This window comes from Hoplias malabaricus, chromosome 4 (assembly GCF_029633855.1).
Source record: "Hoplias malabaricus isolate fHopMal1 chromosome 4, fHopMal1.hap1, whole genome shotgun sequence".
Lineage (NCBI taxonomy): Eukaryota > Metazoa > Chordata > Actinopteri > Characiformes > Erythrinidae > Hoplias > Hoplias malabaricus.
The window spans coordinates 11,156,742-11,178,887 of NC_089803.1; the positions used below are offsets into that span (position 1 = coordinate 11,156,742).

Genomic DNA, 22,146 nt, shown 5'->3' on the forward strand with positions numbered 1-22,146 from the left:
TGTGCTCTATGGATGAGAAGGTTGGCGCTGCAGAACGAGAAATCCATATCACATCCTTGGATGTGAGCCAAGCTCCTCCCGCATTGTTTTCATTGGATTTGACTGAAACTGGCTCCTCCCAGTAAAACACAGCCCTCCCCCTAACCCGGATCCAACCAATGTTTCCGCAGTGAGGGGTAACTTATGAGTGACGTAAGGACAGGACAGGACATGGCGGGGCGGGGATGTCCAACTGTTATCGCTTTCTCAGGCTTCAACGAAAGACTTCTCGAACTGTGAGCTCCACCAAGGACGGTGTACACAAATAGGTAGTTTTATGTTGTTTATTGTTATCATTGTTACATAAGTTACTGTAGACTACTAGTTTAAGTCGCTGTAGTTTATAACGTAGCCAGCCGTTAGTGATATGATGTTAATAGTTTGTCGACTTATGATTGTGTACGTCATTAAGCGCTGTTACAAATTCGGATTATTTTGACCCTGGGACTGAAGAGAGTATAGAGACCTATTCTAAAGACTCCGAGGAAGAGGAAGAGGCTCTTTAAGGGGAAACAAATTCTGCTCAGAGGTATCTCATTTGTTTTCCTAGAGCTTTTTTTGTTCGTACACAGTGCCATAGAGAGAGAGAGAGAGACAGAAACACTGAGAGAGAAAAACAAGCTACGTCAACTCCGTTCACTCCGTCCCACATTTACAGCGATGGCGGATCATGGAGCCACTCGGATTATGACAAGTCGAGTTTCCTATTGAATTTTGCTCATGTTTTGACCAAAATTTTACCAAGCGCCTGCAGTTTTTTTTTTTTTTTACATATTTCTCAATGTACAGCCTTCAAAACATATTCCCACCTCAGATTCTGCACACGTTGCTAATCTGGGGTGTATACTAACGGGTTAGTTAAAAACGTAAGCATTTTTGATGATAATTTATTACATGGCACATTACTGTGACTAAATAAATGAGTGACGTCAGACAGACTTATTTTTCTTGATATTCTAAGCTCTGGGATGTTTGACTGATGAAGCTCTGATAGTCACAGCAGGCCCAGACTTTCAGGAATTTAGTTCAGGGCCAATATGGACAACATCACAACAAATAAAAACTGCTTTGGTACACTGGATATTTACTCAGCTGCTTATAATAGTAACAATTATTATTATTATTATTATTATTATCATCTTTTTTAAAATATGATGAAATAATACTTGTTAATTTAGAATACACACAATGAAGAATTATTTAATCTTTTTAGTTTATATTTGGTGATCTAATGCAATATTATTTGATGTGAAACCTACAAAAACTTTGAAACACCATAAATAAATAACGGGAGTATGCTGAATGACTCGTTCTTTTTTCCGCCCGGAGACAGCTGGGTCATGTGACTCAAAACGAAACTGAAAGTAAACACCGTCGTTCATGCCTTTGAGCAGAAGATTCAGCTATGAGAGCAGAATAAAAATAGATTTTGAAGGTTTTTTCATACTGGATTACTCCCATAGGCTTCACAGCACCGCGATGAGAGCACTATTTTTAGAAACGGTAGGATCTGCGGTTTCCAACGGTATACAGTGCATACATCCAGACAGCGAGCATATATCGGTCCACTGGTATAAAAAGGCTGACACACCACTGACTGTAGACTACTGCTGGTCCACCATCGGACCACTCAGATTACTGCCCTGTACAGGATATAAATCATTTATAATCTCCTCACACAGATTTTACATTCACAGAGACTTTTATTCTGGAAAACACACTAATACAAATATTACCAACAACTGTGAGAGATATAATAATGAGTATAAGACTGATATAAAATGATTATGATAAAAATGTTGACACTGTACTGGATTAAAATTGCTTACTAATATTATTTATAAAGAATAACAAAAGAACCTAATGAAGGAAAAAATGTAAATTGGACTGTGAATGGAAAAGTGCTAAATTGAAAAATTTAAAAAAAATTTAAAAGTGAAAATTTTATTTATGATATCAAGAATTGAATTTTTACCGTATGTTTCCCCCATTACAATGAATGGGGAAACTTTTGAATTATCACTAGTAAGAATTAAATTTTCACTAGTAAAAATTCAATTTCTGAAATCAAGAATTACATTTTTACTAGTAAATATTAAATACCTGATATCAGAAATATAAATTTCACTAGAGACAATTGAAATCTTACTAGTAAGATTTAAATTCTTACTAGTAAACATAGCTTTTTTTGAGTAGTAACTATTGAATTTTCACATGTGTAAATTGAAATCTATCTATCTATCTATCTACCTATCTATCTATCTATCTATATATATATATATATATATATATATATATATATATATATATATATATATATATATATATATAAGGCTAAAACGGCTTGCCCTATAATTCAGGATTTATGACTCATCAGATGACGAACTGAAGTCATTGGAGATATCTTAAAAGACATTTTAACTAGTCAAAATATAACTGTAGATATCTTAAATTACTGTTCTTACTAGTCGGATTGTAAATACAGATCCCTTAAATTGTGATTGTGACTTCAAAATATAACTGTTACTAGTCAAAACATTTTTGTTGTAGATATCCAATCATTGTACACTGTGTATTTGCATTTTAAAAACCTTTCCCCTCTCCTTCCTTTCTCAATTCTTTTTATCTATTTAATTTAATATTTTTGAAATGAAGTGGCAAATGGTTCAGTTTACCTGTCTGTTTGTTGTCACTGTACTTATTGCAGCATCACATCAGAACTTCTGGTTATTGGCAAATATTTCACACATTCATTTGCAAATAAATCTGATTTGTGAAGGATGTGGAGTATTTGCCTAATGCAACTGAAGTGTGAAATTTGTCTTAAAATGGATTATTTAATTATATGGGAAAGTACTCTTTTGGGGGTTGTGTGACACTTCAGTACATCTGTATGATTTAATTATAAAGACAGGCAGTATTTATTAGGGCTTAATTGTGTGAAACTAATATTTTATAGGGTTTTATTGTGTCAGTATTTTTATTTGTAAGTGTGTGAATCTAGTATTTTATATGTAGTTTATTGTGTTATGATGTGTGTTGACTCTGAAGATTGTCTGGAATGCACTAATGTGGTTCCTTGTTGGTTAAAACCCTGCCGAATGAGAGCTGCCTTTCAAGGCAATGACTGACTAGGCAGCTGCCTTCAGATTGAAACACTTCTACTAAGAGTAAAAAATGTTGTCAAGCCACTTACTAGATTAGTAAGAGTCAAGTTTTGTTTATAGAGGCAAGACACCATGGGCCTTTTTACACACAGCATTATTTAAAGTGGAAGGCTAATTTCACTGCACTCAAATAAAGATGCTTAACAGCACATTATGTATCATATTAGTTATATTATATTAACAGTTAGTCCTGGTCACGCACTCTGACTGGTTAAGAAGTGTAATCGTGCTGATAATTCACGATAGCAGCATGTTTTTATTCACAACCACTGTATCACTCCGCTGAGCCGCAGCAAACCACTCTCTTTACGCTGCAGCTGTCCTTATTATATTTTTAACTACTAAAATATTCTTGTAAGAAATAGAGGGCAGTGACTGGCTCTAAAGAAAGTTTAATTCGACACAAATACAAAAGGCATTAATCAATCTAGTCTTAAGTGAAAAAAATATAATGAACCCAGTATTTATCTTTAATCAGAATGCATTGTTTGGCTGGTTAAATCCAAGTTACTTCACTATTTATGGTGCACTACAAAGAGAACATACAGACATTTGAGATCTGTCACAGCAGCCAACACGTGGTGGTAGGAGAGAAGGAACTGACACACTCACTCAGAGATGGTGAGTCTGATCTGTGCTCCTGTAGGGCTCCCAGTCTCAGATGGTTGAAGCATCACTGGGTATAAAACCTGTGATCTCCAGCTGACAGGATTTTGGAGATCATTACTATGTCCTGTCAGCAGAGTGATTTACAGTGCTGCCACCATGGCAACGTAAACAATGTGCATCTCTAGTGGAATGAGACCAACATTAAGAACTTTGATGAAAACCCCCTGAGACTAATCTGGGTGTGGTATGTCTCTGCAGCGGAGGAGAGCAGAGAGGTGTCTCGCAATTAAACTGGCACACACACACACACACACACATTGTATGGTGTATCGTTCACCCCATTTCCAGAAAAGTTGGGACGCTGAGCTAAATGTAAATATAGACTGGATGTAATGATGTGTAAATCCTTTAAACCTCATATTTAATAACTTGATGCGACAGGTAGCACTGTTGACACACAGCTCCGGGGTCCTATTGTGGGTTGTGGGTTCGAGCCCTGCTTCGGGTGACTGTCTGTGAAGAGTGTGGTGTGTTCTCTCTGTGTCTGTGTGGGATTTCTTCTGAGTGCTCTGCTTTCCTCGCACAGTCCAAACACACAAGTCAGTAGGTGGATTGGATATTCAAATGTGTCCATGGGTGTGTGTGTGAGTGTATGTTGTGCCCTGTACTGCACTGCCGCCTGTCCAGGGTGTGCCCCTGCCTTGCTCCCAGTGATTCTGGGTAAGCTCTGGAGTCTGGACCCACCACAAACTGAACTGGATAAGCGCCTACAGACAAAGAATGAATGAATGAATGAATAAATGAATAAAACAAAGACAGTATTTAAATGTTGAAACAGAAATGTATTGTTTATCAATAAAAATTTGCACATGTTGAATATGATGCAAGTAACATGTTCCAAAAAATTGGGATTGGGAACAAATACAAGTAAAAAGTTATGTACTGCTACACACAAATGGATGAGGTTAATTTGCAGCAGGTCAGTGACTTCATTGGGTTTAAAAAGTGTCTCAGAGGCTGAGCCTTTCAGAAAGAAAATGGGGAGGGGTTCCCAATTTGTGCAGTAGTATGTGCAACAAATGTATTTAACTGCCGAACAATCACAGTTGTTATGATCTGGGTCATATTGACACGTATATACAATTCTGGGGAGGCAGTGTAGAGTAAATGGCCACAGAAGCAAAAATGTACCTTTAGTGTTGCAAAAAAATGAGGATGTTTTGACTCTGAAATTTTAAAATGTTTTCTTAAACTGACTTAGTATCTCAAGTGATTTTGTTTTTCTTTTTCAGTGAAACATCTTCTAGATCTAAACATGAGCTGTTACTTATTGGTTTTCGTCCTGTCCTTCATCAACTGCTCAGGTGAGTCAACTAGCTGCCCCTGGTAATGGTTTGTTCATGGGGTGTTGCCAGATGGTTGCTATGCTGTTCCAGGTGGTTGTTATGGTGTTACAGTGTGGTGCCCATTTGTTCCATCTGACTGTTCAGGGTCTGTCTGGTGGTCGTTAAGTGGTTGATAAGATCTGGAAGGTCATTACTAAGGTGTTACTATGTGATTGCTATATTTTTCTGTAGATTGTGGGGACATTGGTGTGGGATGGCTGGCTTATGCCAGGTTTTTGCATTGGTGTCGGTACGGAGTATATATTTTGAACATATTGGAATTCCAGTGGCATCCGGTGTGGTATTTAGATTTAAAATTTTCAACAATATGACCATTAATTTCCTGTGGGGGAAGATTATTTGAATTAATTCCCCCACACCCAATAAATTGTTTGTACTCTTTACTTATCACCAAGATTGGGGTGTTTGTGGATCCTTACATTTGTTTATCTAAATATAATTTGTTTTAGAAAGTCTTAAATCCATTTCCCAATGGTCTTAAAAATGCCATGGACAATATATTAGACTTGTTGTTTTCATCTGATTTCACATATTGCATTGAACAATTTCCAGATATAAAAACAGTAACAGATGGTGGTTAATATAAAATGTAAACTAAGATAAAATATACGAAAATAGTAAATAAAATAAGATAAAATAAATAGCAGTTTTAGGGCAAAATAACACACAGGACAGTGTAACAGACATGATACAAGGAAAGATCATTTATCACCTAATATCTTCCACACTGTTGACCAAGTTTCACAAAATTTTGATGAAATCGTAGCTTGGTTTAGTGGCATTAGACAAGGTAGTGTATATAAATGAGATTTTACAAAAGAAGCAATCCGGTTTGATAAGAAATTTCTCCACATGAGTCACCTGCCTACTGAATTAATTTTCCCTAGATAGGAAATCCACAAAATGGAGTAAGTGCAGATATTTATAAAAATCAGAGTGTGGGATTTTATCTGCTCAAATGTCTTTAAGCCTTCAATGTACATACTCGACAAATCTGTTATTCCAGACATATTATTAATTAAAATCATACATAAAACCTTCACTGGGTGTGAACCTTCACTGATCTCAAAATTCGATTCAATTATGATTATCATGTCAACAATTCAATTCGATATCATGATGCATCATGATGCGGCACATACATTTTCTGTATTATTTCATTTGGTTTTGTTTTCATCAACAAATACAAAAAAAAGCTCAATTTCATTTAACAAAGCTCTAGTATTAACATAGCAGACAACAGTATTTATGATCAACCTCATGACCTATCTCCGCCATTTTTGCTATTACATATGTAATGAATGACGTTATCACATTATAATCGATTATGGTCTCTAACTGCATCAATGCTGAATAAACCATGTCCGCATCTCGATGCATCAATTATATGATTAATTTCAACACCTCTGCAAGATAAGATGTAAAATATCATATTCCAATCCATTAGAGCTTCACATAGGGCCCGCCCCTCTTCCTACCAGTAGCCACACAATTCCTATTGTTCCAGTCCTACAGCTCTACCCTAAGGTTGCTGTGGCCGTTTATGATCCGATCAGCAACCAACTATCCTTAACATCTATGGTTACTCATTGAGCCAATCACATGAGAAGGCTCACCTCCAGAAGGCTCAACAGTGAAGTCTGACATGCCAGATCCACCCCCCTCCAAGCCAGCTTTACAGTCCTACCTTACCCTTTACCAACAACAACCTTAAATCCACCCTAGTGACTAAGGCTGTATCTAGCCCCACTGGCACCGTTAAATCATGCTCATTGCCACCAGTTCTATATGATCTTAACATGCTACATCACCAACCACCAAAACAGCACACTACAGTGCATTTATTCCGCTAGTCTGTGTTCTCCTTATCTACAACCACTGACTAGACTAGGGCTGCAACAAGTAATCAATTTAAATCGATTAAAATCGAGTGTTAAAATAGTTTGCAACTAATTTAATAATCGATTAGTTGGGTCTAAGTGATTATACACATAGGTACAGTTGCTGCACGTGACGAACTCTGGAAGAAGGGTTTGAAAAATGGCGGAGGCGGTCACAGCAGAGGATAATGTTAGCACAAGCTGAGAGAAAAATGTACGACCCAAGTCGTCAAAAGTATGGGAGCACTTTACATTAACACCTTCAAGGAACAGCGTTAGGAGCAAAATGTGCACAGCTGATCCCGCATGGCACGGCAGCACAACATCACTGCATGAGCATCTGAAAATGAAGCCTGTTGGAGCTGTGTGTGAAAGAGATGAAGTATAGTAAGTTCATTCTACTTTTTCTCTCACTCAATGTTACTAGAGCCTGCTAGAGTAGTTAAACAACATTTGTTTTCTTTAGTACATTGATATTACACTCGCGTTTAGCGAACAAGCCTTAGCATCCCCCCGAGTTTTCTCTTCCACCTTAAATGTGTCAGCTCGACCAGCAGTTCCGAAACAGGCCGTAGTTTTAGTCGAGCTAACGTTAGCGACGTTAGTTTTTCTCTCTCTCAGTGTCACTAGAGCCTGCTAGAGTAATTAAACAAGACGTCTCATTTTTAGTAAATTTATATCACTCTTGTATTTAGCGAGTTTTCCGTTCCACCTTAAATGTGGCGGCAGTTACATTCAGAGTTAAAAATAAAATCCAAACATTTTTTAAAATAATGTATTTAAGCCCTTTTCAAAGTCTTTTCTGACTCTGGCATTGCGTGTTAGTGTTTGAGTATCACAGCCAAGTGTATATATACATTACATTACATACACTGTGTTAAATATTGATAAATATATAATTAATGTAACGGTTGGGTTAATTCTTCATGTAAACACTAATTTTTAATAATGGTAGGTCGTGTGTTCCTTATACAATTACAACATTAGTTCTCTAAAATCTTAAATATCTTATCGATATCTGATCATGTGTGTGTTTCCCTTTTATTCTCAGCACATGGCATCATCACCCAATATCCATTTATGTCATTTCAATTTGCCTGCATTTTAGTTCAGTAGTTATTAACTTAAAAAGATGTATGTTCATATCTACACTTTCTCTCTCACCTCAGATAAAAACAGCCCAGCATTGCTGACTATGTTTTGAAGAAGATCTGCACACCACAGCAAGCAGCTGTTCTCACTGATGGTGTCCTGAATATGCGAGTAACAGACAGGAAACCAAATTTGGCTTGTCTTCCTTTTTATCTGATTAATCATCGATTAATCAAAAAAAAAAATCAACAGATTAATCAATTATCAAAATAATCATTAGTTGCAGCCCTAGACTAGACCTTTCAGCTGTTTCTGATAACTCCTTCACAGCTGCCCTTAATTTCTGGCCCCTGATCCCAAACTGCACAAGCAGGGATGTGGCAGACTTGGCTACAAATCCCCTAACACCTATCTCCACCGATCTAACATGTGCCTGCCACCTGCATTCCCTCACCTCAGCCACCAAGTCCACTTACTTCAGCTTCTTCCTTTCGAATTGTGTAACCAGTTGTGTAATCCTATGTTCCTTAGTTGAGTGAGAAAATCTAAGTTGAAGTAAATTGAAGAGTACAATGAAATATAGTTTGAGATTTTCAGATATCATCTAACAGTCTTCCAAGCCAGAAGGGTGTTATGAATAATCTATTTGTCTCTTAGAATATAACTTTTTTCTTGTGATATTTTGGCTGATGAATGAGTTTGGGAGGGAAGCCCAGACACACAACTCTTTTTCAGTTTTGCCCCAAAGTGAGGGGTAATTGGCAGTGAAAAAATCATCAAGCTTAAGTGTAATAAATACACCAAGATATCTGTATCTCACTTCAGAAGTTCAGAAAGGGGATAACTGTCATATACCTGCATCCTGTGAAATATTCAAGAGTAAGGCCAGTGAATTACTAAGATTAATTTTATAACCAGATACCATACTATATGCAGATATCAAATTAATAACATCATTAACAGAAACTTCTGAATTAGAAAGATGTAAGAGGACATCATCTGCACAAAGAGAAATATGATCTCCACTTGATACTAGAAAGGAGTTTATTACATCTGATTTACTCATTCTCCGGTTCTTGGCTTTCTGTCCTCCCCGTGTCACGGCTGAAGGTAGGCTTGCTAGGGAGGAGATTCCCTCCAGGATGAGTAGGCCACTTTCGGCGTCCTTAGACGATGTGACGTCAGTCAGGGATTCCCTTCATAGAGAACTACTGGCCTGGCTCGAGAGTCCCCAGAGTGAGGGGGGGAGTCGAAAGGAAGCTTGCTGTTTCCTCAAATTTTCAGAAGCGACGCCCTCAGAAGTCTGAGTATAACGCTAACATATCAGCTATCAACTAATCTCAGAGGTGGTATCTTATTCTGGCCAAAAATAAGTTTCACCTGCTTTGATCAGTCATAAAATTAAGCTTTGATTGGGCTACAAAAAAACGACGAACACAAAATATGAGATAAGTTGAAAATTACTAACAGAGCTCGTCGACTACTCGCTATCTTAATTTCTCTGTTGAGCAATGCTAACTGACACAAGGCGTCCCCTGATAGTTCAATGAAGATCGGTCTTTTAAGTGTCTTCTTCAGAGTTGGCTCCGTCGGCTTCAGAGTGGAAAAAGTTCAGAAGTAGAAAAAGAGGTAAATAGAAGTGAGTCAAAAAGAAGAAGTAAAAGTGGATCCTTCCGAGCGAACTCCTGTTTTCTTATGTGGCGCTGTTACGCCCACTTGGGAGGTCGCTGTTCTCTGATTGGTTCCTGGATTTGGGGAGTACACGTGACCATCTCAAGTTCCCAGAGAAATAAAAATCAAAACTTGAACATCCTAGAATTAATACTTCGTATATACTTGAATATAACATTTTGAGTGTACTGATGTAATTACCCCAACTATTCTAGTTATTAGAGATTAATTAACACTCTTTTAAACTGGGGAAGGAGTTTCTCTTCATGATGACCCTAAGTCACCTCCCTTGATTCATGTTATTATACAGTCACCTGAGAATAACAGAGGATAAACATTAATAACATATTGCATAATACATGATTAGATTCAGAAGAAACATATGTGTTCGAGATTATTCTCCTTTGAGAGAGAGTGAGAGAGAGAGAGAATGTTTCGGGTGGCATGTGATTTCGCAAATGTCCACTTGGGGGCACTGTTGGTCCATGCTGTTCGTCTGGGTTGAACTCGGGTGGAGAGTTCAATATTAGCGCATTCCTCTGGGGCCATCTGCCGATTTTGCGATAAGATTGACAGTCCGACACTAGAGGGTAATAAAACGCTGCGGTTCTGTGATCTCCACATGTGGTGTTTATTGATCCGGCAGGCTCACCGGCCATCTGGTCATTATAAAATTGGAAGGACCACTCAGTGTCAGTATGGATCCTTCTTGTGAGCATCTCAGGGTCACTGGAAAAGGGGGTTTTACAGCCTTTAAACCTTCAACAGACTAGGTGTGTGTGTGGCTGCTAGCACACACACATTCTGTGGAATGTGAGGTCTTGATAAAAGAAAGTAAAAGTTTGAATCTTAGCATTTCTTCATTTCTTGATCTGGATCCATACTCCACTACAAATATGATATGGTTAAATATTTTAACAATGAACATATAGCAGTCCCCTCTTGCCTTGTACATTGTATGATCCACTTTCTCTCTTCTTCACCCCGCTCGTAGCAGCATTGAGGGCACTAGATACAGTTTTGTGTGTGTGGTGGCAGCTCCAGTAAATATCACAGATGAGGATTTCTTTGCTTTATCATTCAGCACCAGCACATTACAGTAATCACCAGCAGCCCTCATTTACTTCACTGAGCACTCTTTTATGTTGTTGTAGAATGATAATGATAATGAGACATCTACAGACCTGTGTGTGAATATAGCCAGGTTCAGGTGAAAGCATGGGGTCAAAATGACAAGTTGTTTCTTCAAAATAAGAGAAGAAACTCAAAGTAGAAATGAAATTAAGTTTATTGGGTGCTCACAGGTCTCTTCCTAAACAAGTCTAAGGTCCCAGATTTAGGTAAGAACCTTAAGTACTGAGGTTAAAAACCATTTGTCCTCTGCTCACCACAGCTGGTCATGTGAGAAGCAGACAGCCCCCGAAACCAGAAGTTAGTTTTATCATTAAAGGACTTAGGAAAATACAGGACCGCCAAAACACCATACACTTGAAAAAGTAAAAAGAATAGTTATATAAAAAAGTTTTTATATCTAAAACATTTTGTGCAGCCAAGAGTGTAATTTAACTGCTGGGGAAAAAAAAAGGTGCTGTCAGTGGGGGCTTAGCGTCCCTAAAGCCCTGATCTTAGAATTGCCCCATTTTAAATATTGGTTCATCAAAAAAAAAGTATTTCCTCCTTATAGAAAAATCTTTGGTGTTGTGTGCTTTTTGCCATGTTCTGTTGTGTAAGTGGCCTTACTTTTCTCTCTAAATATTATTAATATGGTATTTAAAAAAGTCTTAAATTAAATTTTCCCATACCTGCAGATACCCTGCAGCTTCACAACATCAGCAACAAAGGATACCATAGTAACACAATTAACATAATTATAGCTTTTTATATTGTTTTCCATTAAAAGTTAAAAAGGTTTTTCCTTCACCTGTAAAGTTACTATTTTGGAGATACATGTTTTTTTATTGGTCAGTGAGGGTATGTTTAAATGTATTTTATGTATTCAGTTGCTCTCTCTGCACAAACCTCCATCACTGCCAAAGTGGGTTCAACAGCAGTCCTTCCTTGTGACTGTAGAAATGTGACCAAAGAATTGTCGTCCAGTGAGAGTCATTATGTGGAGTGGCGCACCTCTTCTGACACAGTGTTTGAGAGAAGTGGAGAGGATCTGTATCAGAGCGAGGAGTACAAAGGCCGTGTGGACATTCCTGAAGATGAACTGCTGAAGGGGAACTGTTCTCTGGTGTTGAAGAACGTTACAGCTGAGGATGAAGAACGTTACAGCTGAGGATGAAGAACGTTACAGCTGAGCATGAAGGAGTCTATGAGAGCTACCTGGTGGTGGAACGAAGGAACAGTGGTCTCCAGTCTAAAATTGTCTTGCCCCAGAGGGTGGAGCTCTCAGTTGAAGGTGAGGAGATCAGGCCTGAGGTCTTATAGAGTTATTCAGTCCTGATTTCATGGAGTTTGATGTTAGAAATTTGTAAAAAAACATATTTCTTAAAATCCATCTGAGCATGAAAAAGGAGACAGTGAATGAATATGTTCTTAAACAGTGTGTTTATCAGTAGAGAGTTATTAGTGTTATTTGTGAGGCTCCAACTAACACTCATTATTCCTCTTTCTGCTTTTGTTTTCACAGAAACCACAGACACTAATGACAATCAAAGGAGGGACTCATCAGGTGATTTATTTCATTTTATCTGTTACTAAATTTCTAGTTTAATTTGAAGGGCCGTGGTGATAAATGTTCTGTTTGGTTCCCTGTGACTCTCGGACTCTTAGACAGTGAGTAACACACCAGAGGAAGGTCTGAGAGTGTGAGTGGTTTGTAGGGGATAAAGAGGTCAGACAAATGTCAAGGGGCAAGGTTCTGTAGAGCTTTGTAAATGAGGAGAAGGATTTGTGATGTTATGCCTGTTGTAGAGGGAGACAGTGGAGGTTTTGAAGGACAGCTGTAAGATGATGATGATGAAGATGATGATGATGGAGTGTGTGCGGTTGAGGAGGTGAGCAGTAGAGTTCTGTACCGTCTGGAGCTGGTGTAAGTGAGAGGAGGAGAAATGATCTGCAGGAGTCCAGGAGGCTACAAATGAGAGCATGAATAAGGGTTTCTGCAGCAGACTGAGGGACATAATGTTGATGATTTGTTGTGGAGTGTTATGGAGGTGAAAGGTGTTTTTAGTAGAGAGTTTATGTGAGAACAGAATGAAAGAGTGGAGTGAAGGAGGACGTCCAGATTTGTACCAGATCAAAAGGGGAGACAGTTACATTTTCAGTAGAAACTGACAGAGAGGGAGTTAAGAGGGAGATCCACTCTCTCTCCTCCATCAAAACATTCATCCTCCGTTCACTCGGACTCCTCCAGTGTCTCTGAGGAAACACAGAGCGTGGGGCGTACTTTGGGGATGATGTTCATGGCTCTGTCCTGACAAGCTGATGATTTATTCAGCTCTACCCTGTGGCAGCACGTCACTGTCAAAAGTAGAGGCTCAGAAACAGCAGGTGGAAGCTATAAACCTGTAAGTTTTAACATTTAGTCTGTGTAAATATCCCTCTCTGGAGCTCAGAGAGAGGAACTACACAAAACAACATGAACGTACACTGATTCCCTCCCGGTGTTCAGCTGAGGAGTTTATCTTCCTCTGATTCGGTCGTTAACACATCTTTAAAGTGAAAGTACAGCTTTGGGGCTCATGGAGGAATCAGACAAATCCCCAATAGAAAGGAATCACCAGCTACAGATCAGCTCTGGACAGTCCAGCGGTTACCAGCTGTGTTCCTTTTAAACTCTGGTACAGAACACAAGTTAAGTTCTAGAGTCTGAGCTCAGATCCATTTTCTCTACACTGAGTTATTGGAGCCTTTATTAGGACGTTATTGTAAGATCCATGATGTTCTCACTCCAGCTCATTTAAACACTGATCAGGGGTCAGTCAGTCAGTGACTCAGTAAGAGTCGTCAGCTCCTGTAGACAGACTCATAGTGCAGGAAACATTTAGTGCTGGGATGGGACTGATTCTCACCACTGCTCTCTTTACAGACGAAATAAACTTCAACCGCACGAATAATGAGAAAACTGAGTCCAGGAGTGATTGGAGGACTGATTGTAGGAGTGATCCCTCTGATTTTACTGGGTGTATTTGCCTTTATTCTTTGTAGGAGAAGACAGAGGCCTGGTGAGTACAGACCACATCCACAGACTCTGCTCAAAATACAAAATTGTACTAAAACATGCAGCAGTTTCTGGGGAAATACAATGTTTTGTTGACAGACTTTTAAAGTAAAAATAAGAAAACAAAAATAATAATAATCATTTTGTTTATTTTATTCATGGTCCAGTCTGCACAGGATGTAGGAGAAATCAGAACGTTAATCAACAAGGTGAGTGTCTTTCTTTACAATTAACACACCATTACCATAATCTACAACCATGAATTTCAAATGATCTCCAAATAAGGAATGGCTCTGACTGAGGAATCACAGCAAAAAGCTTTCAACATCTCGACAGAAAAGCAAAAGAAAACAAAGGTTCTGTGTGGAATTCAATTTTTTATTGAAGAGCGTTAAAACGGGCACCTTTTTATTTTAATTCTGTATTTGTTGCTCCGTTACTGGAACTTTTAGAGAGGCATTAGACAGATTCTTATGGAGAGAGATTAGTCTCAAAATACTTTACAAATGTGTAAACGTTAATCCACAAATTATTAGTCACAGATATGTTTCACTGTTTACAAACGAATACATCACACTCTGTGTCTCACACTCTGCAGTTTTTACAAATACAGTTACATTCATAAATATGTGTTAGTTTTCATCTGATCCACACACAAATGCAGCCTGATCCACAAATGTGGAGAGCAGGTGAACAAGCCCTTGTTTAATAAATACTTCATTGTGTTAAATCAAGTGTGCTGTTGATTTCATGAATTCATATGATCAAGGAGAACATCAGGAAACTCCTTCACAACACATCTACGTTTAGAAAAGAAAGTCCCTTTACTGTGTTTGTGTTTACAGTAATTATAATTATATATGATTTTATAGAAGCACCACAGTTATTTAGGAGATAAATGACTTTAATAAAGATAACTGTAGGGTCTAAGACACTGAGAGCACTGCAGGTTCACTACAGTTTGTCTCGTCTGATTCTGCTAAAGGTGCAGGAGACCTGTGTGGTCTACAAAGATACTGAAGACTCTCTCTAGTCTTTCACAGAGAGATAAATACCTGTGGATTTGTACCTACTTTACTAGAGGCTAGAGCTGCTTCACCTGCGTTCGTCATGTTTCAGGAACACAACCACACACAGTGACGTCAGGGCACAGGTAAAGAACGAGGATCAGACTGTGATTGTCTCAGTTTGGAGACACAACCTTGCACCTGTTGCAGTGCGTCAAGGAAAACAGCTTAAAACTCCTGGGATGATGCTCTGAAGAATGGATAGTGAACAGCTAATAAACTCAGCTAATAAACCTGTATGGTCTCCAAAGACAGTAAAGTTATCTGTAGAGCTCTGTCTGTTAAACCCAGCAGCAGCGCAGCATCAGTCATTTACACAGGAGGGTGTCTCACACCTTAACTTTTATAGTGGAATAAGCCACAGTGAGTGAGTGATGGTCACGTGAGGAGCAAAGTTTAGCAAACAATCACTGTTCATCTTTTGGAAGTTGCTCTGAATAAAAGGCTGCATTAGGAAGAGGACTGTGTTGTGAAATTTGGATTGATTACTAATTAATTTAATATTTAAATTGTTTGCAGCACTGCTGTCTGATTATTATATATTTATGTCATTTGTTCATTTAATAAAACTCCAGTCTGATCCACTCTACACCAGCACAACACACACTAACACACCACCACCACGTCAGTGTCACTGCAGCGCTGAGAATGATCCACCACCACATCACACCTGCTCTGTGGGGGTCCTGACCTTTTGAAGAACAGGGTGAAATGGAGATAAAGTATGCAGAGCAATAGGTTGACTACAGTCTGTAATTGTAGAACTCCGTAGTGTTCCTGTGTGGTCAGAGCTGAGAGAGGGGATAATGAGTGTAGATACAAGTGATCTTTCAGTGCGTATATAATTGTATGTTTTTTATATATTTTTTGTAAATAAAATGTAACATTTTTCACTTTAGATCATCAGGATGTTAATCTACCACCAGATCCAGACGGTGAGATTTACTCCAGTTTCATCTGGCATTTCTGTTTTAATACATTTTTCTTTTTTAAATAATAATTTTCTTAAATAAATTTCAGTGAATAGAATTGCTTGTAATTTTGGCAGTTCATTAACTGTGAATTAATGAATGAATGACTGATGTGGGTTAATTTTATTTTAGGAAGAAGTGGATCAAATAGTAATAGAAATGAAATAGAAATCAGTCCAACTCTCCTCTGTTAATAATGGTGTATAGTGAAGAGCTGGAACAGAGAGACCCTGATGTAGGGGATTGACTTGAGACTTGACTTAGACTTGGGACAGACGACTCGTAATTGTTTTTGTTACATTTGGCTTTGAATGGATTGTGTATTTATAAAGAAGATAAAGCAGTGTTAACAACATTTGACTTGAGTAAACTGGTAAAATCTAATGACTTGGGGCTTGTGGTGTGCTGTTAACCTTAACGCTATGGAACGATTCTATAACTGAGTCCTAGTGAGGTAACGTTATTTTCTGCAGGTCCAGGGTAAATGTTTAATTTGATTCTCAAACTGCCTCTGATCAAAATAGGACTCCATTTTCCCATTGGTATTTCCATTTATAAGTATAGTTTAACTTTTACTAAATCACCACACCCAGAAGTTATTAATTAATAAATGAATTCTTTTAATGGTTCACACAATGTGGGGAAAGGTGGTTTATATTCATTTATTTCTCCTTTAGCATTGGAAAATGCACTAAAGTAAACACTTTTAGGATTAATTTCAGTGTGGTAAAGTTAATGATTTCTCAGTGGGAGAAAATCCACGTGTGAACTTGTTGAAATGCGCGTGAGAGCCCTGAGTCCCATTGACACTCTCTGCAACTGCCTAGATTCAGTAAATAACTGGATCAGGGACAGCTTCCTTCCACTAAACAAAGATAAGACAGAGGTGATTGTGTTTGGCAGCAAAGAGCAAAGACTTGAGGTCATTACTCAGCTCAACAGCAGAGCTCTAAAGACTAAAGACCAGGTCAGAAATCTGGGCGTAATCCTGGACTCAGACTTGAACTTTAACGGTCAAATAAAGGCAATAACAAAATCTGCCTTTTATCACTTCAAGAACATATCAAAGTTCAAAGGGTATGTGTCAGAACCAGAAAAACTCATTCACCCCTTCATCTCCAGCAGCTGCACTACTGCAGTGGTCTCCTTACTGGACTTCCCACAGTCCACACTTAGGCAGCTACAGCTTATTCAAAATGCAGCATCTAGAACTACCAGAACCAAGAGAACCAAGCACATCACTCCTGTCCCCAGGTCACTGCACTGACCCCCGATTAAACACAGGATTGATTTTAAAGTGCTATTAATTGTTTATAAATAAATAAACTGCCTAGGAACAAAATATATTTCAGATCTGTTAGAAGTTTATCAGCCCATTTGCCTCTTTAGATCACTGGGGACTGGTCAGCTCATAGTGCCCCGGGTCAGAACCCCACAGGGGGAGGCAGCTCTCAGTCTCTATGACCCCTGAACCTGCCTTACCTCTAGTAAGACCTACAAATCTACACCAAAGACCTTCCTGTTCCACTGTGCCTTTCAGTCGCCCTGCACTTTCATCTACATCTTTACTTTATATGTCTCTAATTTATTCTATTTCTTTTATGTTCGTACTATTCAAATAAATGCCTTTTCTTTTATTGCACTGTTTTATTTGTCTTTTATTTTAATGTTTTCATTCTACATCAATAGCATTTTTTATTGCTTTTATTGAATTTCCTTTGTGTACGAAAGATCCTCTATAAATAAACTTGCCTTGCCTAGGTCTCTAAATAAATGTGAATGTGGGACACTTTGTACTGACCCCACCCCCAGTGGAGGACCAGCTCCATGGAGAATAAGGTTCATTCAAGGACAACAACAAAGAAACCTGATTCTCCAGCTCCTGTCATAAAAATATCGAATGTTTGAAAATGACTGCTGGTTTATTCCTTTTTATTTTATTAAAAGTTATTTATGAATGTATAAAAGATTATAAAACATTTTGAAGTGTGCCCTCTGGAGGCCATGTTTACACTTAAATGATAAACAAAACATGGATACTGTAACAAGGGATACATTAATTTTTGCACATTTTATAATAAAACTGCAGTATTGTGTGCAATGTTATATTTGTTCAGGGCCATGTTTGTATTTTTACGTCCAAAGTTATTTTTCAAGAACGCATTAAACTGATGTAACTTTATAAATAAATAAATAAAGTGAAAACAATCATCTGTTCTTCATTTTATTCACAGCACACACACAGTAACAGAAACAAGGAGCTATTTTTAGTTGGTCACAGTTTTCTCTGTCTGAGGTGGAGCTTGAGGCTGCAGCCTGAATATGTTCTGGAAGTTTCTCTCAAAGCTCCTTTTTCTGCTGCTGCTGGGAACCTGTAAATTGTTAATCGATTTTTTTCTTGGAGTAAACTGTTGAAGCCCTGGTGATGTAGCTTCTCTCTTTAGTAACTTGTTACTGCTTTCTGCATTTCTCTGTCTACACTTTAGAAACTGTAGACTTTGTGCAGTTCAATCTTAGCGGCTGTTTGTTTCATTTCCTTTAAAGTTACAACAGTGTTGTTCCTTAAAGATACAATACATTACAAAAATATGATCTTAATAAAGTGGAGAGATGAGCTCAGACTCCAGTCTGTTTGAGTGGATGTTATTCTCTGAACATCTTCCCCTTTGTTTCTGCTCTGTTCATACGGAGACTGCAGCTAATTCTAGACTTTAACCTGCTCCATCAGTCCATCAGTGAGGAGAGAGAGAGAGGATCCAGTGGAGAACCTCTGAGAGAAATGGATGGTCTGAGGTGTTCCACCTGTTGCTGTTTGTTAAATCCACAGAACATTCACAGATTCACTGAAATAAAGAACTGGTGCATGTTTCTGGCCACAGATTTCACACATTCTGGGTGACTCTGACACATCTGAGGAGCTGTATGTCGTTTTTGTTACTAAACTGCTGCAATTAGTCTTTAAGGCTGTTGTTTTACAAGTTATTACAAGTGTATAAAGGTACACTTACTGTATAAACAGGGTACTTTCCTGGTAAACTTGGGTACAGTGTCCTTCTGCAGAGAGAAAGTGAAACTGAATCTTTGGGATGATCCAGAACTACAAACCCCTTTTCCAGAAATGTTGGGATACTGTGTATAATTCAATAAAACAAGAATCTGAATTCCTCTTGAAGTTTTATTTAAATGAGAAAAGAAAAAAGACAAAATTTCCCATGTTTTCACTGAACAACTTTGTACTGTTTTAAATATAAAAACATTTAGAAAGGGAGTCACGGTGGTGCAGCAGGTAGTGTCTCTGTCACAGCTTCAGGGACCTGGAGGTTGTGAGTTCGAGTCCTGCTCTGGGTGACTGTCTGTGAGGAGTGTGGTGTGTTCTCCCTGTGTCTGTGTGGGTTTCCTCCGGGTGACTGTCTGTGAGGAGTGTGGTGTGTTCTCCCTGTGTCCGCATGGGTTTCCTCCGGGTGACTGTCTGTGAGGAGTGTGGTGTGTTCTCCCTGTGTCTGTGTGGGTTTCCTCCGGGTGACTGTCTGTGAGGAGTGTGGTGTGTTCTCTCTGTGTCTGTGTGGGTTTCCTCCGGGTGACTGTCTGTGAGGAGTGTGGTGTGTTCTCTCTGTGTCTGTGTGGGTTTCTTCCGGGTGACTGTCTGTGAGGAGTGAGGTGTGTTATCTCTGTGTCTGTGTGGGTTTCCTCCGGGTGACTGTCTGTGAGGAGTTGGTGTGTTCTCTGTGTCTGCGTGGGTTTCCTCTGGGTGACTGTCTGTGAGGAGTGTGGTGTGTTCTCTCTGTGTCTGTGTGGGTTTCCTCCGGGTGACTGTCTGTGAGGAGTTGGTGTGTTCTCCCTGTGTCTGCATAGGTTTCCTTTGGGTGACTGTCTGTGAGGAGTTGGTGTGTTCTCCCTGTGTCTGCGTAGGTTTCCTCCGGGTGACTGTCTGTGAGGAGTTGGTGTGTTCTCCCCATGTCTGTGTGGGTTTCCTCCCACAGGCCAAAAACACAAGTTGGTAGGTAGATTGGTGACTCAAAAGTGTCCGTAGATGTGAGTGAAAGCAAGTGTGTGTGTTGCCCTCTAGGGTGTATTCCTGCCTTGCGCCCAATGATTCCAGGTAGGATCCGGACCCACCACGTCCCTGAACTGGATAATGGTTATAGATAATGAATGAATGAATGAATAAAGTTGTTTGCAGGCTATAAAATCTCTGGTCTCCAGTTCACCGCCCTGGGGCTCATTCTGTGCTGTGATCAGTGTTGTTCACCCAAATGAGGAGGTGTGTCTATCTCAGGTCTCTACTGCACAGAGTCTGCAGATGTGCAGAGGTGGAAAGTAACGGATTACATTTACTTGTGTTACTGTGATTGAGTAGTTTTGTTGTGTACTTGTACTTTAAGTAGTTTTTAAAAATCTGTAACTTTTACTTTTACTTAACTACATTTTGCTTGAATTATTGTACTTCACTCCGTTTTAAATCACATCCGTTACTGAATAAAAATGTAAATAAAAATAAAAAACCAGTTCAAGCTCCAAAAAAACACAATCTAAACTCTCACAAAGCTACAGCTCACTGTTTATAACATTTAATAGAGATTTAAACATATAGTTTTGATTAATTAAATAAATACAGTATAATAATATAATACTTAATAAAAGATGTAATCAGTAAAAATGTCCTGTGTTTAGTGTTTTTACCAAATGCAGGGTTCTTTCACAAACACTTCCTTTGTGCTTCACTCCGACTGTGAGGATCCTCTCCAGAGTCAGCGTTTCATTCAGAAAACACAGCAGTAATTAAACACAGGACTAACTGTCCTCTCAACACTGCACTTAGTCCATAACTCCTTTTGAAAGTGTAGTTTATGTAGCTGGTGTTAACAGCAGCTTTACACTCAGAAACACAGCTGCAGATGGACTTTAATGAACGCTGATGTTCCTTTGAGTCAGTGTTTACTACAAGTTTCTACAAAGTACTGTACGTTAGTGATGAGATGCAGTGGAAGATGTAATTCAGAACTAACCACAACTTCAGCTCTCAAGGGTTTGTGGCTGAACACCATCAAATCTTCATTCAAATGTTCCTACGTCTGATTAATGACCTTCATTTCAGAAGAAATACTGGACAGTGTCCACAAACATTGGTCACTGTGTAGTTACAGAGGAGAGTGTTGGAATAAATTAATCAACAACAACTTCTCCTAACCATCTACAGAGCAGTAAATCAGGAGAAATAAAGACTGTTAAAGCACAGGAAAGAAGAGCAAATAAGGACAGAGGATGGTTTTCACTTTATTTAACAGTGAAATGATTAACATTAGTTCAACAGTCTTACAGTAACAGCATTGGTAATAAAAATACAATCACAGTTCTGTATGAAATATAATATTCAAGAAGTAGAAATACTCTTATTGATTCCCTTAAAGTAATTACTTCTCTGCATTTAACCCTCAACACAACACTGCAGTAGAATCATATAAATTCATATAAAAACATTCAAATGCAAAAGTCAAGGCACCCCTGGATACAGTGTCTATGTTGCAAGAGAAAATACAAGAGACATGGCGTCTGGAGTGAACACTTCAATACGGCACAGTTCACATTTACGGTTCTATCAAAGCTAAATTACAGTTGATTTACTAAGTTTAAAAAGTATATTCATTCTTTGTCTGTAACCTTTATACAGTTCAGGGTCACGGTGGGTCTGGAGTCTACCTGGAATCACTGGGTGAAAGGTGTGAACACACCCTGGAGGGGGCTCCAGTCCTTCACAGGGCGACACAAACCTCACTATCAGGGACCTGGATTGGGTCTCGAACCCACAACCAATTATTCTGGAAAACACACTAATACAAATATTACCAACAACTATGAGAGATATAATAATGAGTATAAGACTGATATAAAATGATTAAATGATAAAAATGTTGACACTGTGCTGGATTTAAATTATTTACTAATCTTATTTATAAAGAATAACAAAAAGAACCTAATGAAGGAGAAAAATGTAAACTGGACTGTGAATGGAAAAGTGTTAAAATGTGGCGTTTTGTCTAAAATTCTGTTTAATCACCAGTGGTCCGCCCAGAAAACG

The 22,146-nt window shown here is 38.6% G+C and overlaps 1 long non-coding RNA gene across 1 annotated transcript; it reads left to right on the plus strand.

The window, feature by feature from the left end:
- Positions 1-179: 179 nt before the first annotated feature.
- LOC136695150 (uncharacterized) lies at positions 180-18,242 on the plus strand. Its single transcript, XR_010802256.1, has 8 exons — positions 180-308; positions 5,108-5,179; positions 11,935-12,268; positions 12,500-12,541; positions 13,901-14,036; positions 14,200-14,241; positions 15,999-16,034; positions 16,203-18,242. It is a non-coding gene; the product is annotated as an uncharacterized lncRNA (long non-coding RNA).
- Positions 18,243-22,146: the final 3,904 nt, after the last annotated feature.